General features: G+C 46.7%; 1 protein-coding gene and 1 pseudogene across 1 annotated transcript in view; one reads left to right on the forward strand and one right to left on the reverse strand.

Annotated features, from left to right (window-relative positions):
* Positions 1-26,260, reverse strand: part of SLC22A3 (solute carrier family 22 member 3) — an 88,385-nt gene that overhangs the window by 53,191 nt on the left and 8,934 nt on the right. The window lies entirely within an intron of this gene.
* On the forward strand, positions 9,929-24,763 carry LOC113613238 (cytochrome c oxidase subunit NDUFA4 pseudogene; annotated as a pseudogene).

Raw genomic sequence — 26,260 nt, forward strand, 5'->3', positions numbered from 1 at the left:
AGAGCCAGGATCAATTCATGGGCAGCCAATGCAGAGGAATTGAGATCTGAATGGAATGGGATTGACTCTAAATGCGTGAGGGCCTCAGGGAAAGAAAGGACTGCTGGGACCCAGAGCCGTCACATTCGTGAAGAAGGTGGGACATAAACAGATCCTTCAACAATGAGTTGCATTTAGACGGGAAAAAAAGGGAAAAGAAGGGTACTGAGCAGGGCGATGGGCAGCCGACGCTCAAGGACAGAAGCGTGTGGGCCAATGAGGTTCAGATCTGCCTGCAGCAGTGGAGGTGCCAGGCTCAGGTTTGAAGCTGAAGAAGCACCTGTGTCTGTGCCCCCAGCGGGGAAGGGGGCGCAGGTCCCGCAGGGACAGAGTTTCTTATTCAGGACACCAGAGGCATCGAGAGAGCTCACAACAGGGAGGAGGAAGTTCTAAAAGCTAGAGGAAGAGTCTGGAAGGTTGCAAATGGAGAGGTCCAGAGCAGAAGCCCTGGTGCCGGGACAGAACGAGATTCCAAGGAGATGATAGCAAGACTCAGAGACGAGACAGGAAACCCAAGAGTCTGCAACCATCACCTAGAACAGGTGATTTCACAGGCATAAAGAGGCACCACTGTGTGATGCAAGGTTTATAGAGCATCACCTGTCATATCAGCTGCTCTCCAAGGTGGATAATAAAAATAATGCCTCATCATTTATTAACTAAAGACCTTCGTGACTCACCCTCAAATCAACGTTCAAGCTGTTTTATTTCTTTGTAGTGAAGACAAGCAATTACTCATCTGAAAATGTTTACGATTTCTCTAAATAACTGAGACTATGTGAAGATGAGAGGAAGATGACAGGCTCTGAATCTGGACAGATCTAAGGGCAGAGAGGAACCGAGGCTCTGGAGTCGGCCCAGGTGTCGATCTAACACTCCTAGCTTTGTGTCCCTTGGTGATTTTCTTAGTGTCTTTAACCCTCTGTGTCCCTATCTATAAAATGGGGGTAAGAACTGGACTGATGCTGTCACTCAGGTAATATATGTAAAGTACTTAGCCCAATGCCCGAGATATTAAATACCCAATAAACGTTCCCAATTGCATTATGATTACTGATCTAATGTTGATGATAATAAATAGCATAATGAATGGTTTTATTATTTTTTTAATAAATGTATTATTTATTTATTTTTGGCTGCATTGGGTCTTCATTGCTGCGCACGGGCTTTCTCTAGTTGTGGCAAGCGGGGACTACTCTTTGCTGCAGTGCATGGGCTTCTCATTGTGGTGGCTTCTCTTGTTGCGGAGCATGGGCTCTAGGTACGCGGGCTCAGTAGTTGTGGCACTCGGGCTCAGTAGTTGTGGCTCGCAGGCTCTAGGGTGCAGGCTCAGCAGTTGTGGCACACAGGCTTAGTTGCTCCACCGCATGTGGGATCTTCCCAGACCAAGGATCCAACCCATGTCCCCTGCATTGGCAGGCGGATTCTCAACCACTGCACCACCAGGGAAGTCCCAATGAGTGGTTTTAAAATGTGGTTTTCAACACTGACTGCTCGTTAAAATGACTTGGAGTAAGTGAAGCCTAAGCTCCGCTCCAGACCAATTAAATCAGAACCTAGTCTAACAAGAAGGTGAGTTTGAAAACCACTCCTATGGAGCTTATCAGTGATTCACATGCCTGCTGGCGGGTCGTTAATTTTTGCACATTGTACTGGGTTGAATAGTGTTCTCCCCACCCCTCCCCCAATTTACGTCTATCTGGAACCTCAGAAGATGATCTTATTCGGAAATAGCGTTTTTGCAGATATAATTAGTTAAGATGAGGTCACACTGGATCAGGGTGGGCCCTAATCCAATGACTGGTGTCCTTATAAGAAGAGGAAGCAGAGGCACAGACACACACCTGGGGGGGACACCATGGGAAGACATAGGCAGAGATTGGAATGATGCATCTACAAGCTAAGGACCACCAAGGGTGGCCTGTGTGTGTGCTTGCTAGGGTTGCCATGATGCAGTGTGGCTTAAGCAACAGAAATTTATTTCCTCACAGTTCTGGAGGCTCGAAGTCTGAGATCAAGGTGTCAACAGAGTTGGTTTCTTCTGAGGCCTCTCTCCTTAGCTTGAAGACAGCTGTTTTCTCCCTCTGTCTTTACCTGGTCTTCCTCTGTGTGTATCTATGTCCTAATCTCCTTCTAACAAGGTCATTAGCCACTTGGAATAGGGCCCACCTGAACAACCTCATTCCAACTTAATTTCCCCTTTAAAGAATCTGAAAAAGAGTGGATATATGTATATGTATAACTGAATCACTTTGCTGTACACCTGAAAATAACACAACATTGTAAGTCAACTATACTCCAATATAAAATAAAAATTAGGGGCTTCCCTGGTGGCGCAGTGGTTGAGAGTCTGCCTGCCGATGCAGGGGACATGGGTTCGTGCCCCGGTCCGGGAAGATCCCACATGCCGCAGAGCGGCTGGGCCCACGAGCCATGGCCACTGAGCCTGCGCGTCTGGAGCCTGTGCTCCACAACAGGAGAGGCCACAACAGTGAGAGGCCCGCGTACCGCAAAAATAAATAAATAAAATAAAAATTAAATTAAAAAAAATAAGGCTTAGGGAAGCCACTGAAGGATTAAAAAAAAAAGACTCTATCTCCAAAGACAATCACGTTCTGAGGTGCATATGAATTTGGGGGGGTTATATCTTAGCCCGTAACAGCAGTCAACCCTGGAAGTTACCAGAGAGGTATGGAGCGGATTCTCCCCTAGAGCCTTCAGAGGGAGCAGGCCTTGCTGACACCTTGCTGGATTTTTGTGTTTTCTAATGCAGGTCCCATATCTTTACTATTAAGACATAGTGGGCTTTGCTGTTATTCTCTCTTTTTACCTTTGGTCTTTAGTAAATAACTGCAAGCAGGTAACATCTTTATTTTAATGATATTTATTCTGGTTGCAGATAATTGCTATTGATTTCTTAAGCTATATCTCAAAATAACATACCCACATTTTCTGATAAAGCTGATTTCTAAGAAAATAAGAATAATGAATAAGGAGGTTTACAGTCCTCAAAGGGAAAAATGGCTAAATTCAGAAGGACAATGTAGAGAAACAACTAAATGGGGAATTAAGCTCATAATGAAATGCATCTCTATGAGCATTTTACTAGAAAATGTTTTACTAGGAAAGAAGTAGAGATTTAGAAATACATAGGAGTTTGGTAAATCATTCTGTTCATAATATTAAATGACTTAACACAGTGGTTCTCAAACGCGTGGGCCAGCAGCACAGCATCATCCGGGAACTTGTGAGAAATGCAGGTTCTTGGGATCCACCTGCAACCCACTGAATCAGAAACTCTGGGGTGGGACCCAGAAACCCGTGTTTGAACAAATCCTCCAGGGGATTCTGCTGCATGCTCGAGTCTGAGAACCACAGAATCTAACATGTTACTTACATTAGTAATTTTTTCAAATTGGACACTGCTGTGGACCCCACTTCACTCCCCCTATCCCCCTCCCCACCTGCAGGTTCTCCTGGTAGAGACTGAACACCTAAGTTTTGTTTCTAGGTCTGTTTTCTAGGGAATATAAGCTGGAAAAAAAGATATAGGACCACTTCATAAGATTTTGTTAGAATAAGTAAAACGACTTAAAGAGATACCCTAAACGTAAAGGATTTCGCTTGAAGAATGCAGTTAAGAATAAAGCCACAACGCCCCATTGCGCCTGAGCCTTCTTCCGCCTGCATTCTCTTCTTTCTTTTCCTTTTCCCACAGCCCAGCCCACCCAGATGGAGGGGAAAGCAGAGGCTTCAGAAACAAAGCAAAGAGGGATTAGAAAATAGACAGTGAGATAAAGGGGCTGGACAAAGAGGAAGGCACCCGGAGGTGAAACCAACATGGTAACTGAGACGGATGCCCTGCAGGGCTGCTCTTCCCCACGTGACGGTGCAGCAGCTGCCTTGTATGCTGGAGACTCTCACAACGCGACGGGTGGGGCTGTGTGTACCACCAAAGGGCACAGTTGGTCATGGGTGGGCCGTGTCTATCTAAAGGGGTTGGGTTCAAAGCTGAGGAAACCACGACCTGCTCAGGCAATAAGACTTAAGAAATCCACATTGGCTTCCAACTGCCAAGGGCCACAGAGATCCACATATTTATGAATTCCTCTCTCTCCCGATTTCCAGCTAAAAGGGCCCAACCAATACAATCCTAAAAATTGCAAACCACAGACAGAAACTAGAGACATGTCCTGCCCAGAGACCTAAAGCTTCGGGAGTTTCAGCAGAAAGCAAAGGGGGTCTGAGTCCAGCCAGGTGGGCACCACCTGCTGCCACAGAACCTGTCTAAGGGAAGCAAGCCTGTCAGGGAGCTGAGCAAAGACACTCAACCCTTGTCCCCTCCCCTCTCTATGCCCCTCACTCACAGCTCCTGGGCTGGAGCCAAGCCTTGAGGAAGTGGGAGGGTTCTGGGCATCCAGCTGGTGCAGGAGCCTGCGGTGTGGGCTGCCGGCGACCGGCTGGGAGGGCTGGGCCTGAGTTGCACGCATGTCTAGAGGGGGTTTGCGGGACAGATACTCCAGGGTCAGCTGCTGAATGGCTGGAAGCAGAGGCGGTTCCTTCCTTGCCCAGCTGTCTTGTGCAGCCATGTCAACCCCCCACGAGGAGAAGCTGCCAGAACTCTCTGAGCCCGTGGAGGTCTCCTCTTGATCCCATGCAAACCAGAGAAGAGTCACAGTCAGTGGGAACCGGCAGAACTGAACAGACACCGCGTACTCCTCACCAGGCTCCGAGTCGGCCACGTGCCCATCTGCAGACACAAGCAGAGGAAAGCGCCCAGGCTGGGGCAAGGCTCCGAAAGTCAACCGAGAACCATCTGAATGTTCGGAGTAAATGGTTCTCGGTGATAAGTGGCTGCAAGAAACAGGATCACTAAGAACCCTAATTCGGAGTTTCGGTGAGACGCCAGGGGCCATCACATTGATAAAGTAAGAGCGGTTCATCGGGGGAAAAGGAGCAATCTGCAAAAAGGAATTGCTGGAGATTAAAAGCGTAACTGCTGAAATTAAAAACAAACGGAGGCAGTGAGTAGCACTGAGGAATGCTGGGGACGAGCGAGTTAGTGACTTCGAACATCCGTTTGAAGAAGTTTTCCAGGAACCAGAGAAAAAAGGCAGAAGAGACACCTGAGAGAAAAGAAGAGAAGCACAGAGCAGTCCAAGGTGCTAACGCTGGTTTTCCATAAATGGGAACCCATAAGGGGGGAGGAGAAGTTATGATAAGGTGCAGAGAGAAATTCTGTGAGTGGAAGGAAGATTTGAGCCCAGTGACTGGCAGGAGAGGTCCCACTGCATTGTAAATACCTGCACTTCAATCCCCACACCCACCCTCGCTTCAGAGACCCCTGAGTGTGAGTAGGGGGCCTGGAGATGAAAGATGTGTTTCCTCTGTACTCAGCACCACAGGCACCTGAGCTTCCTCCCTCTGTCCCTGCCCTTGTCCCATCGCACACCCTCCTGCCCCTAGCTTGGGATTCAGCTTTCTCTGGGGCGGTTAAGTCAGGCATTGGTCTATATTTATTGATATGGAAAGAGACCTACACTTTAGTAGATTTAAAAATCAGGTTACAGGGCTTCCCTGGTGGTGCAGTGGTTGAGAGTCCGCCTGCCGATGCAGGGGACGCGGGTTCGTGCCCCGGTCCGGGAAGATCCCACATGCCACAGAGCTGCTGCGCCCGTGAGCCATGGCCGCTTGAGCCTGTGTGTCCGGAGCCTGTGCTCCGCAACGGGAGAGACCACAACAGTGAGAGGCCCGCGTACCGCAAAAAAAAAAAAGAAAAAGAAAAAGAAAAAGAAAAATTTAATCAGGGAAGTGAGAAAATGAGGAAACAAAGGAAGGCAGTCAAGTGAGACAAAATAATAATAGTTTGGCCATAAAACAAAATCAAGGGCTACAGTTCCTCCTCAAGGGCTATAGATAATATCCTGAGCCATATCCTTGAGTTGTTTTGCAGATACTAAAGCCTCCACCAGGTGGAAGAGGTTAACTATATACTGACGACCAGCACGTAGACCCCAGACCAGTTGGAAACAGAAGGTTGATGATGATGATTCCAGAAATACCACCGTTACCTCACCACCAACCAATTGGAAGAACGTTCATGAGCTGATCACGCACCTTGCAACCCTCTCCCTCACCTTGCCTTTAAAGACCCTTCTCTAAAAGCCATCAGGGGGCTTCCCTGGTGGCGCAGTGGTTGAGAGTCCGCCTGCCGATCCAGGGGACACGGGTTCGTGCCCCGGTCCGGGAAGATCCCACATGCTACAGGAGCGGCTGGGCCCGTGATCCATGGCCGCTGAGCCTGCGCGTCCGGAGCCTGTGCTCCGCAATGGGAGAGGCCACAACAGTCAGAGGCCCACGTACCGCAAAAAAAAGAAAAAAAAATTCTCTGTGCCAGAGAATATTCAATGGAGAAAAACAGTCTCTTCAGCAAGTGGTGTTGGGAAAGTTGGAGAGCCGCATGTAAATCAATGAAGCTAGAACACACCCTTCACACCATACACAAAAATAAACTCAAAATGGCTTAAAGATTTTAATATAAGACAAGACACCATAGAACTCCTACAAGAGAACATAGGCAAAACATTCTCTGACATAAATCACACCAATGTTTTTCTTAGGTCAGTCTCCCAAGGCAATAGAAATAAAAGCAAAAATAAACAAACGGGACCTAACCAAACTTAAAAGCTTTTGCACAGCAAAGGAAACCATAAACAAAATGAAAAGACATCCTATGGACTGGCAGAAAATATTTGCAAATGATGTGACTGACAAGGGATTAATTTCCAAAATGTGCAATCAGTTCCTACAATTCAATAACAAAAAAGCAAACAACTCAATTGAAAAATGGGCAGAAGATCTAAATAGACATTTCTCCAAAGAATACATACAGATGGCCAATAGGCACATGAAAAGATGCTCAGTATCAGTAATTATTAGAGAAATGCAAACCAACACTACAATGAGGTACCACCTCACACAGGTCAGAATGGCCATCATTAAAGAGTCTACAAATAAAAAATGCTGGAGAGGGAGTGCTGAAAAGGGAACCTCCTACACTGTTGGTGGGAATGTAAATTGGTGCAGCCACTATGGAGAACAGTATGGAGCTTCCTCAAAAAACTAAAAATAGAGTTTCCATATGATCCTGCAATTCCACTCCTGGGCATATATCAAGACAAAACTATAATTTGAAAAGATACATGCACCCCAATGTTCATAGCAGCACAATTCACAATAGCCAAGACATGGAGACAACCTAAATGTCCATCAAATGGGTAAAGAGGATGTGGTGTATATATACAATGGGATATTACTCAGCCATAAAAAAAGAATGAAATAACACCATTTGCAGCAACATGGATGGACCTAGAGATTATCATACTAAGTGAAGTAAATCAGAGAAAGACAAATACCACATGATATCTCTTAGATGTGGAATCTAAAATACGACACAAACGAACATATCTATGAAACAAAAACATGCTCACAGATATAGAGAACAGACTTGTGGTTGCCAAGGGGGAGGGGGGTAGTGGAGGGAAGGACTGGGAGTTCAGGGTCAGCAGATGTAAACTATTATATAAAGGACAGATAAACAACAAGGTCCTACTGTAGAGCACAGGGAACTATATTCAGTATCCTGTGATAAACCATAATGGAGAAGAATATAAATATGTATAACTGAATCACTTTGTGTACAGTAGAAATTAACACCACTTTGTAAATCAATTATACTTCAATAAAATTTAAGTCTTTGTGCCCAAACTAAGCTTTCTCAGCAGCCTCTGCAGATGGCCTCTTCCTCCGTTTGTGTCTTGTGTTCACTTTGTTTATTTTTTGTTCTCTCGGTGGTTTGTATTTGAGAGCCGGAATAAGTGGGATTTGACAATAGAATTATATTCATAACATTTCCAATTGTTTAGAATCAGGAAAAGAGGCTTGAGAAAACAATCTCAGCAGAGTCTGGGCCAGGATTTTTGGTTAGAGCACTTCAAGGAAGTCTGGGACAATGGGATTATTGACTAAACTCCACCCGGAGAACACTGCTTTGCAAGTGTTTCCCCATTGTGGCTGCTGAGTTTATAATTATAATATTTGACCCAAAGCACAGAACAAACTTTGTAATCTATATTACTCTGAACACTATTTCTAGCACACACACACACACACACAAAACAGTGTATTTCCCAAAGTCCTTAAGATGCCCGGAACTGCCCTTGTCCAGGTGTTGGGGGTGTTAGAAGGAAGGCTTGAAAGGCATCTCAGCTCCTTTCCCAGGACTGAGATGCACTTTGACGCTGTTAGTTCCAGGGCACAATTAACGTATCATCCAGGATTGCCACTCTAGTTCCTCATGGGACCCAAGACCACATTACCATTAGTTGTTCAAGGTCCCACACTGAAAATCTTTGCTTCTTACAACATTTTAAAAACAAGTTGTTTTTCCTTATGATTACTTGGAGCTATTGAAACAAACAAAAAAAATGTAGATGGACTTCATGAAGACCCTGTTTTAAGGCTCCTTAAAGCAGATGTCAGGGCGGGTAGTGCCTTGAACACGCATTAACCAAATAAGCAGGACACAGCAATACAGCAGCTCAGCAGCCTGGCCATTTGAGTCCACACATCCAGGTGTCCAGGTGAATAAATATAGGGACACAGCAATACAGCAGCTCAGCAGCCTGGCCATTTGAGTCCACACATCCAGGTGTCCAGGTGAATAAATATAGAGATGATGTCTCATCATAGGTACTCTGGCAGGCTTCACATCTGGAATCTAGTGGCTGAAACTTATTTTTACTGACCCCTAATATTTACTGAGTACCCTAGAGTCAAGCTTTCAATTAGTCATATACACCATCTCATTTAATCCTCCCAGCAACCCTGTGAGGTAGACATGATTATTACCCTCATTTTACAGATGAGGAAACTGAGATTAGGAAGATGAGGAAAGCAGTTGGAGGTTACATGCTCATCAGCAGGTGGGGAGGAGGCTGACCTGAAACGTCTAACTCCTGAGTCCACCCCCTGTGACACCCCATATGCCCCGACCTGCCACCCTTGCAGCCTCATACAAAGACATGCAGTTTTTAAAAGTTGCTGGGGGCTTCCCTGGTGGCGCAGTGGTTGAGAGTCCACCTGCCGATGCAGGGGACACGGGTTCGTGCCCCGGTCCGGGAAGATCCCACATGCCACGGAGCGGCTGGGTCCGTGAGCCATGGCTGCTGAGCCTGCGTGTCTGGAGCCTGTGCTCCGCAACAGGAGAGGCCGCAACAGTGAGAGGCCCGGGGTCCCCAAAAAAAAAAAAAAAAAAGTTGCTGGAATATACGTGCTTCATTTAAGCAGGTGCAAGAGATCATTCTTTAACTACTTTTACTTGGATAGATGTATATACTGCAGCAAATATCCAAAACTCTCTTGTTCTGAGTTTTTTTTTAAACCCTTGGCATTTTTCTTTAAACAAATGTTTAATAATTACTTAGACTTCATTAAGCGCTCTCTTTTCAGTAGGTGAGCTACTACTTCCATCATATTTTTGCCAACTGAATATTGCCTCATGCTTGCAGTAAAATTTTCTGCTACCGGTCTAACGTTAAAAAGATGTTGGTATCACACCATACTTTTGCTTTCTCTTCAAGCATTACTCTAGCAGTTTTATATTGCTCTTAGAACGAATTGCTTGGCGGGGGGCAGGGTGGGGGGAGTACAAGCTCTTGAGTACAAGAGGTATGTATGCATCTTGGTCCTAAAATTATGTTTGTTTTGCAAAGGAAGGAAGGTTCTAGAGTAGAGTGTCACCTTGACAGTTTATGTCTTTTTATTGGCCCAGAGTAGGCTGAACGGTAGGAAAACAGATCATTGCTAAGACTGCACTGCTTAGGTCGAAATGACGGGGCATTTCCGAAGGGCGGTGGTGCCGACTGGCTGCACTCATGTGGACCTGGCTGTTTGTGAGACCCCGCTTCAAGCCACATCAAAGGTCCAGGTCTGGTCTGATAAGTTTCTGGAGAGAGACGCTGCCACCAAGGTGTAAGGTGACCACGTGGTCTTTCTCGCAGTGCTGTCCACCAACCCACCTGGGGAAGCGTTAGGTGCCAGATTTCCAAAGCCAGCCACTCAGAAAATAACGTGCACCCACTTGGTCTGTCCCTCCCGGTGTCCCTGGGAGGCAGAGATGCTCCAGCCACTGTCACTGCAGTGCTTACAAGTGAAGCTGGACATGAGACAGACATTCATTTATTTTAATTACTTAATTCTTAAACCAGAGGTAGGCACCCATCCTAGAAAAGGCCTGAATGGCCTTGCCGCTGCCAAGTCTTTTTCTCTTTCTTGTGTCTCTTCTCGATCCACATCTGCTCCAAACTGGATACTGCAGCCCTCACCGACGAGCCCCACGGTCCCGGGATGGTGTAAGTCCCGGGAAACGCCCCTGTCAGAGGCCGGCATCCTCTCGCTAAACTGGGGGGCTTTGGGTGACTTTGGGTAAGCCAGGGGAGAGTCCTCTGTCCTGCCAGATATGGCCACACTGAAGGCACGTCTGGATCTTGTACTCTGCCCAGCCTGAGAGCAGCAAAAGCAGCTAAGCACAGTGAAAACACTTGTCCAGGAGGCTCCCGGTGCCAGGCATGTTGTCGTGCAGTGAGAAGGGAGCAGGGCTAGGCTCCGGTTTGCTCGAAGCTCCCAGCTGAGCACCGGTGATGCAGTATGTGAAACAGAATACAAGGTGGAATGTGTTGAAATCTCACAAGAGAAACACAGAATGCTACGCAAGCACAAAGCAGAGAGAGATGCAGTCCAGCTGGGAAGTACATGCCAGGAAAGGCTTTTGGAGGCAGTGTTGGAGCCGGGCCGTGAAGATCTGGTTGTGTTTTGACACACAGAGATGAGGTGGAAGCCAAGGGAACAGGGTCACCAACGAGATACAGGATTACGCATGGGGCAGGACTGCAGTACGAAACTAGATCACAGAAAAACTGGACCATGAGTCTTAATAGCAATGGGCATGTTGATAGCTCTATACGGTTTCTAAAGCATTTTATTATTAAGTATTCTATTTGATTCATACAAAATATGAACTTAAGATTCTTATCAGGTTTTATTTTCATGAAGCTTCAAATGAGGGAATAAATGCGAATGTATTTTAAACACTGTAAAATGTGACATGAAGTAAGATGTGAGTACTTACTACTAATGATTAGAACGTATTAGAGAGTATAGTATAACTAAGTCAAATGTACATGCTTTGATTAATTAATACCAGCTCCCTTCTAACCTAACTTGATAAATAATAATGTAAGATGGGCCTCCCTGGCGCAGTGGTTGAGTATCTGCCTGCCAATGCAGGGGACACGGGTTCCAGCCCTGGTCTGGGAGGATCCCCCATGCCGCGGAGCAACTAGGCCCGTGAGCCACAACTACTGAGCCTGCGCGTCTGGAGCCTGTGCTCCGCAACAAGAGAGGCCGCAATAGTGAGAGGCCCGCGCACCGCGATGAAGAGTGGCCCCTGCTTGCCACAACTAGAGAAGGCCCTCGCACAGAAATGAAGACCCAACACAGCCATAAATAAATAAAGCAAACTGTCAACAAGTAAAAATAAAATAAAAACACTATTATAAAAAAATAAAATAAAATAATAATAATGTAAGAGCACTGACAACACCTGGTTCTGACGCTGCATCTCCACTGCTTTCTGTGATTAGTTTTTAGAAAGATAGGGTTACAAGGGGACATTCACATGGTTGCCCAGATATAGGCAGAAAGCCTCTGAGCCTTCCTACCCAAGGCCACACATCACAGAGCAGAGACGAGCATTCCCTGCTGTGCGTGCTCTGAACCCCTGCCCCATGGAGTCCATGTAAAACCGAGTCACTTTGCTGTACAGCAGAGATCGGAACAACACTGTAAATCAACTGTACTTCAATTAAAAAAAAAAAAGTGGTGGTTTTAAGTCACTAAGTTTTGGTGTAATTTCTTCTACAGCAATAGGAAGTGGAATTTCAACTTCACCTGCAATGGTTCCTTTCTTTTTAGAAAAAAATCAAAAGTAACTATGACAAAATGCTAACATTTGTTCATCTTGGGTGATGAGTGTGTGGATATCTGTTATGTTTTTCTTTGAAAAATTTTATATTTTTTAATTGAAACATTTACATGAAATACATTTGTGTTTCTAACATAAAACAGCATTGTTGAAATTTCCAGTAAATCTCTAAGTGCTTGTGTTAAAAAGAAGAGACAGAGGGAGTTCCCTGGTGGCCTAGTGGTTAGGATTCCGGGCTTTCACTGCCGTGGCCCAGGTTCAAAACCTGGTCGGGGAACTAAGATCCTGAAAGTCATGCGGGCATGGCCAAAAAAAAAGAAAAAAGATAGAAAGCATTCCAAGAGACTTACATGGAAAGCTATTGTATTTTACTTTGTCCATTTAAGGATTCAACGATGGAGATGAGAATATCATAAAGCAGTCGATGAACATCACAAGCACATCACAGGACTCGCTCTGATAATGGGTCTCCACGGTAGTAAATTCTGATACTGTTTTCCATTACAGGCACACCTCGTCTTATTGCACTTTGCAGATATTGTGTTTTTTTACAGATTGAAGGTTTGTGGCCACCCTGCATCTAGCAAATCTATCGGCACCATTTTTCCAACAGCATAATTTTTTAAGTAAGGTATGTACATTTTAGGTTTTCTTAGACATAATGCTATCACACACTTAATAAACTACGGTGTAGTGTAAACATAACTTTTATACGCACTGGGGAACCAAAGAAATTGTGTGACTCGCTTTACTGCAATATTTGCTTTATCACAGTAGTCGTAGGTGTGTACTTACAAATGAGTTAAAAATTTTCATAATACTCTGGAAAATGTTAGCATGCTACAGCAGCATTATTTACATGATTTTTTGAAACATTAATGGATTCTGACCTGACTGGGAAGGTTTAACAAGTAAACACAGGCATTCAGGGGTAGTTTATCAATACACTCTGTCATGCTTTGAAGATTGTGTTGTTTACAGATGGAGTGTCACTGCAAAAGTAAAGAACAAAGGCAAAATGAAGTCATCACGATGAAAATCTCCTGAGAGCGCCCGCTTTCCACGTAGGCACTGGGTAACCATGGCAACAGTGGAGCTAATGAAATACGTGACAGTTAAGCTAAGTTACTTCAACATTTTACTAAATAGAGTATTTTCTGCAGAGCATCTCCAGATTTGGGATCCAGGGTTCCTGGAAGTGAGCAGGAACCAGCAGACGGGGGAACGCCCAGCAGCGCCCATCTGTTTAAATGTGCTTGGCTTCAGTACACATTGGACAGGGCTGCACAAGTGAAACGGGAGACGCACTGGGACGCACAAAATGAGCAGAACAGTGAAATGTGAACTGGTGACTCTGGCAGCAGGGTCACTAGGGAGTACGAATCACGCTCCTCCCTGGAGCACAGGTGGCACCCTGGGGTTCCACACCGGAGCAGGAGCGAGGGCCAGTGGGCAGCAGCCTGGGGTCTCCAGAGACCGTGGCGGGGTGGGAGAGGACCGCACCGGCCGAGGGGAGAGTGAAAGGTGAGAACGGGGAGGCCGTGAGACAAGATAACCCTTCGAAGAAACGTGCTTCTGAGGGCGAAATACGGGTTCTCAGCTGTGGGCAGACAACAGACATCGGGGAGGGGCTGTGTAGACCAGACACACTGGAGCGCGTTGCAAGGCGGGCAAAGATGCTCGTGGAGGGGACAGGGCGGGGCGCGGGGAGGTAGCACTGGCCTGAGAAGCGGGCAGGACCCAGCACAGGGGGAGACACACCGTCTGTGGGAAAGGATGCTGTGACTTCCAGCGTGATGTGTCGTCAGGAGGAAAGGCTGGGAACGGGTACGGGTGCCTTTCTTGTTTTGGCAGCAGGGCACGGAAGAAGCCTCTCATCCCGGGTCTTCGGTTGTCGGGAAGTGTAAAGGGAGGGGCTTTGCTGAGAGTGAGGGGCAAGGGGCAAGGGGCAGTTCGTGGAGAACGACAGTAAGAGAGGCTGAGGACCCGGCAGGAAGGCCAGGCGGCGCTGAGGTCCCGCGGCCGGGAGGACGGAGCCCCGAGCCGCGGGGTGAGGGTCCCGCACGGCGCTCCGCAGCCCCGGCTGCAGAACGGGACCCGGAATCTAAGCGGGACGGGGCTGGAGAGGAGTTGGGGTCCAGGGCGGGGGGCGCAGGGGCCTGCGGAGGCTTGGGGCGGGGCCTGCGCACCTCGCTCACCTGGCGACCCAGTGCCTACGACCCACCTGGCACACACCGGCCACTCCGTAGCCACCGCCTCTCGAAGGCAGGGCTGGGCATCCCCGGTGATGGCCGTGGCTTTCCGGGGGACTGGTGGGCGGAGGACCGGGGCACCGGAGCCTCCGTGCGGCAGCGGAAGGTTCGATGCCATCCGAACATCAGGCAGGGACGTGAGATCGATGCCGGATCGAGGCACCTGAACGGTTTCATAGACAAGAGTCTTGCTTGCTCTCTGAATAGAAAGTTACGTGACCAAGATGATGTTTTCCTAAGACCCATTTAGAGCTGCGCAAGCTGGACCGGAAGGGGAAACACGGCTGTGAAAGAAACGCCGCCAAGGAGCAAGGAACTGAGTTTCTGCGAAGAACCAGACTTCACGGGAACTTGACTTAAGGACGGCCCTGTGCTAGGTGAGCCAATCATCATCACAATGGAAAAGTCAGTAGCGAAAGCGAACCTCCTTCTGGATCAGGGGCTCCTCGCAGTGGGACCCCGGCACCCCAGCATCAGCAGCAACGGGGGGGGACCTGGAAATGCACATTCTCAGGCCCGACCCCAGACTTGATGATTCAGAAGCACTGGGGTGGGGTCCAGCAAGCTGTTTTCACAAGGCCTCCTGGTGACTCGACACTTTGAGAGCCACTGCTCTGGAGGCAGATGGCAGGGACGGGACACTGGTGTGGGGTGAGCTTGGCCTCAGGACAAAGCCAACTCTCACACTGTCCTGTCTTGGGCACATCACACAGGTGTTCCCAGCCTCAGAGATTCCATCCTTTGGAAAATGGGAAAATAACACTTCCCTCATAGGCTCTTTTGATGCTGATGATAATATATTCAAAGCGCCTGGAACATACCTAACTACTATGTTTTTATGATCGAAAATAAATTCGGTAATCAAAATGGCCCCCAAGAGTACATAATCTCAGACAGACACATAAATTAATGGTTCATGGATCAAGTACACGTATCTTGTCACTTAGTAAAAAAAAAAAATCACTAATAGAAAACAATATGAACTGGATAAGGCAAAATATAACGTGGTCACTAAGACATTTAAACAGACGCTCGCTATTAAAAGGGAGGTCCGATGAAATCTTAGTTCCTCTGCATGGAGCAATCGCCTTTTTGACGATTCAGATCAAGGGAGGCAATTATAGGCTTCACGAATCCACTTCACCCGCTTCGCTTTCTGATCCTGCGCTGAGCGAAGGAAAGTCCTTCTGTCATCTTATGACAGTTTCCAGGCTGAGTGAGTTTGATGCCAGAGGCTTTTATTCTCCCCCAAGCCGTCTTCTCTGAACAGGCCTCCTCTTTTCTGAGAGTCTTTTCATTCACATAAGCAACTAGTAAACAACGAGTAACGCAACTTTGGGTAAGAGATCATCAATAAAGTTCTTTCACTAACTAGAAGCTTTCACAGCCTTTCTCTCTCGTGGGCCTTGCTGAGAAGGAATCTGGTGCCTCTTCCTTTGCTGAAAACCCACTGTCATTTGCATGCTTTCATTTCCAGGTTTGACTTGCTGAACAAAATAACTATAGCTCCTTTGAACACTCTGCATGCATTCTCCTCGTCAGTTTTTAATGTAGCACGACCATAAGTTAATTCAGCTTTATCGCTACTTTAGCACTGTCTTTGGCAAAAGAATATCTCGATTAGTTAAGAGAAAAGTGTAAGCGGCCGTAACGGCAAGCTCTCTCCTTCAAGATCTCTGTGTAGCAGTCCCTACTTTCAATCGTCAATTTGCCATGCAGAGGTTTTTAAGTATATGACTGAAATCATGTAATATGCACACACTGTTATCTCAGCCTCTTGTTTTAACTTATAATTGCATCATAAACATTTCTACATTATTATCTGTCAATTCAGTTTTATCATCCCTGTCATATTGTATCAAGTGGGTACATTCTGTTTATTTAAACATATTACACATCTGCGTTGTTCACAGCTCTTTATTATTATACATCTTGTGAAGCATTCTTTCCACCTGTGGAGTGCTCGGGATGACCCACTGTTCTGGTCTGCCGGGGTTTCTCCCAGGCTTAGCGTTGAAAGTCCTCAGTCACAGGGAACCCCCTCAATGCCAGGCAATCTGGGACAGCTGGTCACCCTAAGAGACCAGCAAGCAGAAGACGAAAGTGGTGGCTGGCATGCAGAGCACGGTACCATAAGGTGGAAACTCCGCAGACAAAGGGGGGATGCAAGGCAGCCCCCTTGCAAGGGCACAGGGAGGGGGTGGGCATAGGGAGTCTGACATAAGGGTGAACCAAAAGTGGGGGCATGCAAATGTGTGGAAACAGGGAGGCAGAAAGCCACTGGGCGTGGCCCTGCTAAGGTTTCAGAGTCTGTGCAGGAGCTAACGATCTGTTGGTCCCATGTCGCATTCTCCCTGCCCCCTCGGGTCTTCTAGGCGCCACCTGCCTCCTGAGCTGGCCCCTGGGAGCTCTGATCACCTGCTGCAGGCCCCTCCCAGCTGCTGGCCTCCTGCGCCTCTGGGCTCCGCCTCTGGGCTCCAGCTGAAAGCGTGAGGGAGTTAATGCCTGGGAGGGAACATCTGACCCCAAGGAGGCAGAACCCAGGGAATGTTCTTCCTCCCTTTTCCCTCCCCAGCTCTGTCCTCCACCCTCTACTCAGCTTCTCGGGGGTCAGTTGCACAGGGGCTTAGAGGATGCAGCGGTGAGGGGTCCACTCCCTTCTCCCCGACCTCACCTCCCGGCCCCCGCTCTGCACCCTGGCTGCCCTGAGACGTAAACTAGCACATACGCCCTGTCTCAGGCTCTGCTGTGTGGGGAACTCAGATGAAGACAGTTCCTCCCTGGAGAACCAAAGGACAGTGGGAAAAGGGCAAAGTAAAAAAGAAAGAGATGATGGATCAAAGCATCTCGTTTCAGGATGACTTGCAGAGTTATCTAGTCATGACTTCCAGAACCTAGTCCCCCAGAAGGTTCTGAACAGTATCTGCCCCCTCGTCTTCCTAACTAGGAAGATTATATGATCACTGAAGGCAAAAGTGATGCCTGAAATTCTCTATCTGAGATCACATAAAAGCATAATAAAAGCTATGGATTAACTAGAAGGCAATACTGGGAATGCACTACTGGACTTGATGACTGAATGATGACATTTTATAAAGGAGACTTTTGAGATGGAAACTGAGAGACATCTTCCATGTGACATGCTCAGGAAAGGCCTCCATCCACGCCTCAGTCAGTGGTCTGCATCCGAGGACACAGCATCCCCAGGTGAAATCGTCATGTCTACCGACCTTCAGCAGTGCTGCCTCTGATTCCCACAGGCGGACAGCTCTGCGGAAGTCTCAGGTCAGCCGTCACAAGAGGATAAAGAAATCTGCAGGCTCAGTACCATCAGATGCATTCAGTCTCTAAAGCGCAAATCTACGCATACGTTGACTTTCAAAGATGTTTGGTCGTGTACTGAAATTTAACACAAAGAAGCTGAACAGGCCTCGGGAAAAGACACTCCCAACACCTTCCCAAGAAAGTATCTTATATACAATCATAAGGGATGCTGACACTCCAACTTCTGAGTTTGAAAACATTTTTGTTAAGTTGGTTGTTTTGATTAAAATATAGAATTTTGGATCTGGAAGGGATCCTGGGGAATATTGATCCTGTATCTTTTCAAACATTATTTTAGAAGCAGAACTCTATTTCCCCTCTTAAAAACAAAACAGAAAAGAATTTTTTAAAAAAACAGAATCTTAACACCAAAATAAAACTGATAAAAGTAAGATTACTTTCCTGAAGGGGGCAGGCGTTGCAATGTCTAGGGTCACCAAAACAGTCTGAAATCCGCTAACCTAGATCCTAACTACATTTCTAGGTTATAGGTCAATTCATTCAATAGGCCAGGGCCTGGGGTAATTTCTAAGGCATCTTACAAGACCCATTAAGTGTCTTGGGTAGAAAAATCCATTTCCTTCTTTTTACCCCTTTGTCTCTTCTGAACCTCAAGGGCAGAAGGTTGGGTTAATTATAATGTATTATAATCATTGGTTATAAAAGACCCGTATCTTATTTTATTTATTCTATTTTGTCCCTATTCCTATTCCCATCCCATCCCCACAAATGAACCATCCTGATGTGTCAAGGTATATCTTTTGTTTGCATTCTTGCAGAATCTACATATTTTTAATTTCATGTAAAAGGCACAACTTTCCTGATGCTTGTTCAGCCTCTTTTTGTTAAATTTCAGTATACAACAAAACACCTTTGAAAGTCAACGTATGCGTAGGTTTGTCTCCAACTCCTTGCTGCCCAAATAACGCTGCCCTGAGCATACCTGCCTCCTGATAGATTTGAGATGTTCCTTTGGGACTCATGCATGGGAGTGGAATTGCTGTGTCACAGTATATGTTTGTAGACACCTAATTTGTATCAGTAGTTTCAGATTGTTCTTGAGAACAGCTCCACCTGCCCTCCAGCAGTAGATCTGAAATCTACCAACAGTTGGTACCAGGGGGGCTTTTTGGTTTCTAACCAGCCTAACAAGGGTAAGGTGCTATCTTGTTTGTATCTGCATTTCTCTGATGATGAGTGAATCTGCATGGGCTTCCTATGCTGAATGGCCTTTTGGGTTTCCTTTCATGAAAACTGTCTACATCCTTTGTCAATTTTGCTACAAGGCTTGGTATCTTCTCCTAGGTGATTTATGGAAGTCCCCTTCATATTCTAGAGCTATCAATTAATCTCTTGTTGGTTCAGACATCAAAAATATCTTTTCCAATTCTTCCATCCTGCAACGCCTGACTTGGGGCAAATTACTTAATCTCTCTGCACCTTCCTTTCCTTCTCTACAAAACAGGGATAACAGCCCACGCCTCACAGCGTGTGTGACGATTAAATGAGTTCATTATGTTTTAAATAGTTTAAATAGTTAAAACATAAAACATTATGTTTAAATGTCATCCGGTAATTAAAAAGACAATCAGGTTTCTAAGCAGGAAAGTGTGTCAATAACTACCAGGTTACATGTAGTATATTATAGTATGGCTTTCTGTGCCTATTGGGTATTAAGCTACTTTCATGGATTACACTGTAGTGTCTATTCAGTGTCAAGAGAACTGGGTTGCTTAATGCATAGAACAACTAAGCCCAAATTTATCTCAACCCCAAACTGAATCTCAATATTCATAATTCCTGCCCCACCATCACTGCCCTGTGTTCATTTCATAGATTTCAGGGGCAGAGGGGAGTCTTTCGGTCTTTTCTCTAAGGCCAGATTCTCATGACAGGCCAAGCAAACTGTGACATGATATGGCCATTGCAAACTGCCCCAAAATGTGAAGCAAATTCGTGTAATTGACCCAACTAGAACATAGGCGTGAGCCACATCGGTGGTGTTCTAACCACAGCATCTTTAGAGAAACTTTTGCTGTCCAGATTTACTGAAGGATTTCTTGTGCTTGTGAATAAAACATGCAATGGAGGGAGCTTCACGTTAGAATGATGTTTTAGTTCTTTTCACAATCTCTCAATCAAACTGGGGCTGGAGAGGAGGCAGTGGGCAGAACTGTCAGTCTGCCTCTGAGCAACCGTGGACCGTAACCCCGCCCAGATCCATAGGGGCCCGAGGGGGGGTGAAGAAATGGACGCTCGGGACTTCCTGCCAAAGCTTGTAGCTGTGAGAATCTATTCTGGGTCTTTTCTTAGTCTTTATTACCGGGCTCCAGATGTACCAGCTCTAGGGAGGTGATCCCTGCCATGTCCCTTGGGGCTGGAATCTCAGTGTTCTGCCCAACAAAAGCTTCTAGGGGTTTGCCCCTAATTCCCAGACCCAAGCTGCCTCTCTGAGTGGACTTCCACAATATCTGTAACCAACAACTGCAATATCACCAGTCACGTAGCACTTAGGTTGGGCAGACAACTGGATATGCACTTTGCATGCGTTACGTACATAAGCTTCCCATTAGCTCCACCCAGCAGCGATTATTCCCCTTTGGTAAGAACCTGTGCTCGGAACAGTCTCAAACTAAGAAATCTGCCCGTGTTCACACAACTAGTGATCCTGTGTTCTTAGCCACTCACTTGCCTTACAGATAGGCACAATGAACGAGTTATCTACAAGTTGATCATTTCTTCACAGTATTTTGCAACAGTCAAGGGTCATTATCTAATTATCTATATAGTGGATAAAGACATAGGTAGTTTTATTTTGTTTTGTAATGCACTTGGTTTGATTTAAAATTCTTCTGGAAGTGCCCTATAGACATACATGCTGGATAGGGGAGCGTAGCCATCTGACAGGGATGCTGGCTGGCGGACAAATGGAGGCCTTAGGTAAAGGTGTTATTACCATTATTACCAAGTAGCTGAGACACAGAAAGAGCAAGATTCTCTGTGGGAAAGGTTCTTGGAACAATTTCCTTTACACTACAGAAACTCTGAAATTTATCTCTTTATTTGATTTTTTTGAAGTCGATGCCAAGTTAATTTTAATTACTTTCCATTTAATTTTCTCCTCTGCCCTGGATACTTCATGCTGTCAATTGTCCACGTGACTTCCCTATGAGGGTTTGCTTTGAAACCCTCATCTGAGGGCAATGAAAGGGCACTCATTTCTCAATAAATGTCTCCAAAGCATTGCTCTTAAAGAATTATCCATATTAAAAGCCCACACTGTCTTCTCCACGGTCCTTGGATTCCCATAAATGTGCTACCATCAATCTTCAGAATAAGAGGTTCTGGTGCCTAGGCCCCTCTGTTTATGTCTGACAGGCATCAGCTTACAGCATCCCTCCCTGGGGGCAAGAGACACACATGTCGTCTTTCATCTTGTGCTGTCGGCGGCCGCACGACGCTTCCAGCTGGCAGAAGCCCGTGAAATCAGAGCCACCCTGTGCGTCCGAGGGGCATAAGCCACCTCTGGGAAAGGCATCTGAGACGTGACGCTATTGAGCAGAGAGGATGATGACAGGGTGTTTGCTGTTCTCCAGGGGGACGCCTTCATCACACACCTGGGAGTGGGTTCACCTGCTTCACATGAGCACCGTCCAGACAACGGATGCCCTGTCATCTCTCAGAAGGGGCGCAGTACCCCCAGCCCCCTGAGGAGGTGGGCTCCAGAGACTTCACAACACCAACGGCAAAAGTTTTCAAAGCCCTCAGAAGTCACCAATACCGAACTGTCTCACAGGTCCCCCTGTCCTAAGAATCAAGACAATGTTCTTTCCTCTGGGCAGCAGGGCCTGCGGCGGCCCTAGCTCCGTCCAACTAGGATGGCCTCACTTGGGTCTCTCACACTGGACACCGCTGTGCTGAAGGCATTTCATAGAAAATCACCATTTTACCAAAGCTGCCCCCGTGTTATACAAGCAGTAATAAAATTAACTTTTCACTGCATAAAAAATAAAATTGCATTCCAGGCAATGATATACAAATTTGTCACGTGAAACTCTCATGTCTGCATTATGAAGCCAAGAAAAATTAAACAATGATATTCCAACAACTGCTAAAATAGCTGACATCCACCCAAGAGGAAAATGTCTCCCATCATTTGGGGGAGGAGAGCAAGACAGATGGTTTGCGGTTTCCTGCACAGGAACCAGAATCACCGGTCAGGAGGCACGTGTCTCACTTCTCACCTTATTTGAAGCCTCCAAATTTCCTCCCTGAACTATTTTCTAAGAAACAAGAAAACACAGTCTCCCACACTTATTTGTAGATTTTATGACCAATCAATACAACACAAGTTAACAAGAAAACCCATAAAAGAAAGGTTATATACTCCCTAAACAGACACAGTCTTGTCAGAATTACTTTCAAATACTTAAGTGTCTTAACACTTAAGTTAAATGTTAAGTTTAATGTTAAATTGTTAATAATCAGATAACTGGGGCCAAAGTGGGTGAGTGTGGACAGGCTTGTGAAACTCTGGTTTGTATTTCCTCATGAGTGTCTCAACTTTCTGGTCCCAGTGATGGCCATTAAAATGCAAATCCACAGCCTCACCTGTCACTTGCTCATCTCTCCTGCTCTGGCCTATAACCATCCAACAGGGAGGTCCCCTGTCTCAGAAGACTGGGTTTCACAGCAGAATAATCACCTTCGTTTCTGAAGTCCGAGCTTGTCCCCATCCTGCCTCCCTCGGGTGGTTTCCACTGTGTAGGTGGCCCAGGGCGTGTCCCCTCCTCAGATTCCCCATGAAACTCTAGGGTCTACAGCAGATGTTACAGAGGGCGGGGACGGGCACCTGCTCTAGAATGTGGCCACACCCGTGCCATCACCCTCTCCTCTGTCCACACGGTTCACAGCACGCCCGCCAGGAAGTAAGGTGTCCTGGGGAAGAATCCATCCTGATTTCCGGAACTGAACACCTCCAGCTTTTAAGTTAGCTTCATCCCAAGCCGCTTTCCCACTCTTGTATGGATATGGTAACCCCAAGTTCAGGGTCAGGAATTAAATACCTGAAAATGAACTTGGCTGCAGAATGATAGAGGTAGAGGAACCTTGGAAATCCATTGACAGTTGACTACTCCACTCAGATAAGGAAACAGTGGTCCAGGGATGTTACCTGTCACCCCCAGTCACTCACAGCGACCTGTGCCAGGGTTCCCACATCTCGGATCAGCACCCTTTCCACTACAACGTCTGCTTCACTGATTAATCGGAGACTAGGATCCAAGCTTTCGGAAAATATTCAACGGTAATCACCACACTCATTTTCTGACTTTCATTTTTAATTTCCCTGAACACAGTTTTTAAAGTTAAATTCTAAATCAGTCACACACTTTGAGGGACGTGCTTGGCTGGGCCCGTACTAGCCATACAATTTAAACGCAAGATTTTTTTCTTTTTAATCACATTTATTTATTCACCTTCGTATGAGTCCCTACACTGCATCCCTCCTGGTTTTCCTCTAGTGTTACACAAGCACCAGCCCTGAAGTTACTTTGCTTTATTACAAGCACAGAAAAGTCAGAGCACAGCAATCCTTAAAAAGCCATGTTACTGATCTCTCACCCACATAAAAAGGCATTAACTATCATTGGCCATGCTTGTGTCATTGCCATTCTAGAAAGCTACACCAAGAACCTTAAGGAACTTTGCTATTTCCTCACAGAATAGAAATAAACTTCCTTTCTTGGTTATAGTTTAAGAAAAAAAATGAGGAAAAATTGGAGAGGTTTTATTTTGTTTTGAAATGTAGGCAGTGTCTCCCCACCCCGCCCCCAATGGCCTTGGAGGGCTCAGTACTGCGCCCTTGAACTGCTGCCAGCCAGGCGCCCATGTGCCCCTCGCTGACCTGTGCCCTGCACCTGTGCCCTGCTGCTCCCGGAGCCCAGCTCGGCTGATGACACAGACGCGGCCAAAAGTGCCAGGACAGCTGAGAAAGGCCTTTTCTGCACAATGGACGTCAGCACATAAAAATAATGGCCCCAAAGAGCCAGCCGTCCGGCTCCTTCCCTTTCACGTTCCAGGTCGCATCCCCCAATTAGGATCTGAGGACGACAGAGTCCCCGTGTAGACAGGGGTCGGGCGGTGGCGGCTGTCCCCCTGCTCCAGAGGCCTGGAGCCACTTTCTGCAGGGCCGTGCCCCGCCCGCCCCCCCCCCGGTGATCTGTCAGAGCCCGTTGGTGTGAAGGGGAGGAAGAAAAGCCCTTGCTGGCTAAGTTATGAAGAAGCAGCACTGTACAAGGTTATCAATAAAACAGACACCTAAGAATAAAACCTGTGAAATTTCTGTAACACCTTCATACTGAAAACTACAAAACCCTGTGAGAGAGACTGAATTACGCCTAAGAAAATGCCGCAACACATCACGTTCAAATTACATCAAATACACCATGTTCAAAAAATCAGAATTGTTAAAATGGCCATTTTCTCTAAATTAATATACAGAATTAATGCAAAAATAAAGCAGCACTGTTGAGGGGGAAAGAGCTTGTTAGAGTCTCCGAAGGTCAATTTCAGGGTTGGCTGAGCCAGTTATAAAAGGGGTCAAATATTTCACTCAATCCCTTTCCCGTTCACTCATTAATTTAATCATGGGATTTATTAAATGCCATGTGATTTCATCACAAAGATATACTGAACCGTCTCTGCCCCCAAGAAAGCTGCAGTCTAGGTCCTGGGTGACCCTGGACGTCCACTCCTCCGCGGCGTGGAGGCTATTTAGTCCCGGGCCTTGCAGGTTTGTTTTTCTGTCCATTTGGACTCAAGGCCTCTGTCGCAACCACGCTCTGCCTGATCATCGGTCAGGCCAAGAAGCATTCTAGTTTGATCCCCCTCTTTGTATTTACTGGAGCAGGAGGTACTGGCGCAGCGCTGTACACCTGCGCCTGGCATTTGTTCAATCCAGATGTCAGCCGGGACAGAAAGAATAACCCAGAACCCTGGAACCCACTGGGTCCCAATGATCAGTACAAGTTTTACTCAGTGAATGTAGATTACAGCAAATGGAAGAAAGAAGGTCCAGACTTCTAAATACCATGTTTCACTATAAAGCTGCTTAGAATGAAGGTCTTCCAGAAGGCATCTGCACAATTTTCCACTTAACCAAGAAACGTTTCCCCTCTAAATGCACGAAATCATGTTGGTGTATTTGTGTTGGGGTTTACACTGAAAAAAAAAGAGAAAGAAAGCTGCAGTCTGATGAGGAAGGTAATAGGCTCAGCACACAGAGAGGGTGGCTGGGGGCTTCCCTGGTGGCGCAGTGGTTGAGAGTCTGCCTGCCAATGCAGGGGACACGGGTTCGTGCCCCGGTCTGGGAAGATCCCACATGCCGCGGAGCGGCTGGGCCCGTGAGCCATGGCCGCTGAGCCTGCGCGTCCAGAGCCTGTGCTCCGCAATGGGAGAGGCCACAACAGTGAGAGGCCCACGTACCACAAAAAAAAGAAAAGAAAGGGTGGCTGGGCAGACGAAGGAAAGCAGACCCCCAGAGTCGGGACAGGGAAGGTATTTCTGGAATAGGTAACTCTTAGCTGCATCTTTAGGGAAAAAAAAATGGAACATCCTCAAGAAGAAAGAGGAAAGGTATTTGGAGAAGAGGAAACAGCACGCTCACTGCCCAGGGAGGACAGCCAGGCATGCCCTGGAAGGGCTGCAGCAGGGGTGCCTGCAGAGGAGAGGGGCCCGTAGGGGCCTCAGGCAAGGTCATGGTGACCTTGTGCATGGACCAAGGGGAGAACTATCTCGAAGGAACCAGCTTCCCTACCATTTCATCAGGTGCCTGCAGCCTCCAGGAAACACACCAAAATGTGTATTTGTCAGGGTAGGCTCACAGTAAGAGCTGTAACAACCCCCCCCCCCCCCAAATCTCAGCGGTTTAACACAAGAAAGTTTATTCTTCATTAATTTCACATTCCCATGCAGAGGAGGTGGAGGGGAGGAAGATGGGGGTGCCCTCCCTGCAGGCTTCCAGCTAAGGGCTTTGCTGTCTTTGGGGTCTTCAGGACTCTCTGCCGCAGATGAGGGAAGGAAGCAAGCAGGGAGATTGCGAGGAGAAACGTTATTCTGGCTCCAGGTGTGTTGCTTCTCCCAACATCACTGACCAGAACACATCACAGGACCGCCCCCCACCAGCTGCAAGGGACATTGGGAAACACAACCTAGCTGTGTGTCCCAGAGGACAAGTACAGGTGCACGTGTCTCTTTGAACTATGGTTTTCTCTGGGTATATGCCCAGTAGTGGGATTGCTGGGTCATATGGTAATTCTATTTTTAGTTTTTTAAGGAACCTCCATACTGTTCTCCATAGTGGCTGTATCAATTTACATTCCCACCAACAGGGCAAGAGGGTTCCCTTTTCTCCACACCCTCTCCAGCATTTGTTGTTTGTAGATTTTCTGATGATGCCCCTTCTGACCGGTGTGAGGTGTACCTCATTGTAGTTTTGATTTGCATTTCTCTAATGATTAGTGATGTTGAGCAGCTTTTCATGTGCCTCTTGGCCATCTGGATGTCTTCTTTGGAGAAATGTCTGTTTAGATCTTCTGCCCAT

The sequence above is a fragment of the Aethalodelphis obliquidens genome, unplaced genomic scaffold, assembly GCF_003676395.1.
Source record: "Aethalodelphis obliquidens isolate GAN/ISIS:26980383/991018 unplaced genomic scaffold, ASM367639v1 scaffold3, whole genome shotgun sequence".
Taxonomy (NCBI): Eukaryota; Metazoa; Chordata; class Mammalia; order Artiodactyla; family Delphinidae; genus Aethalodelphis; species Aethalodelphis obliquidens.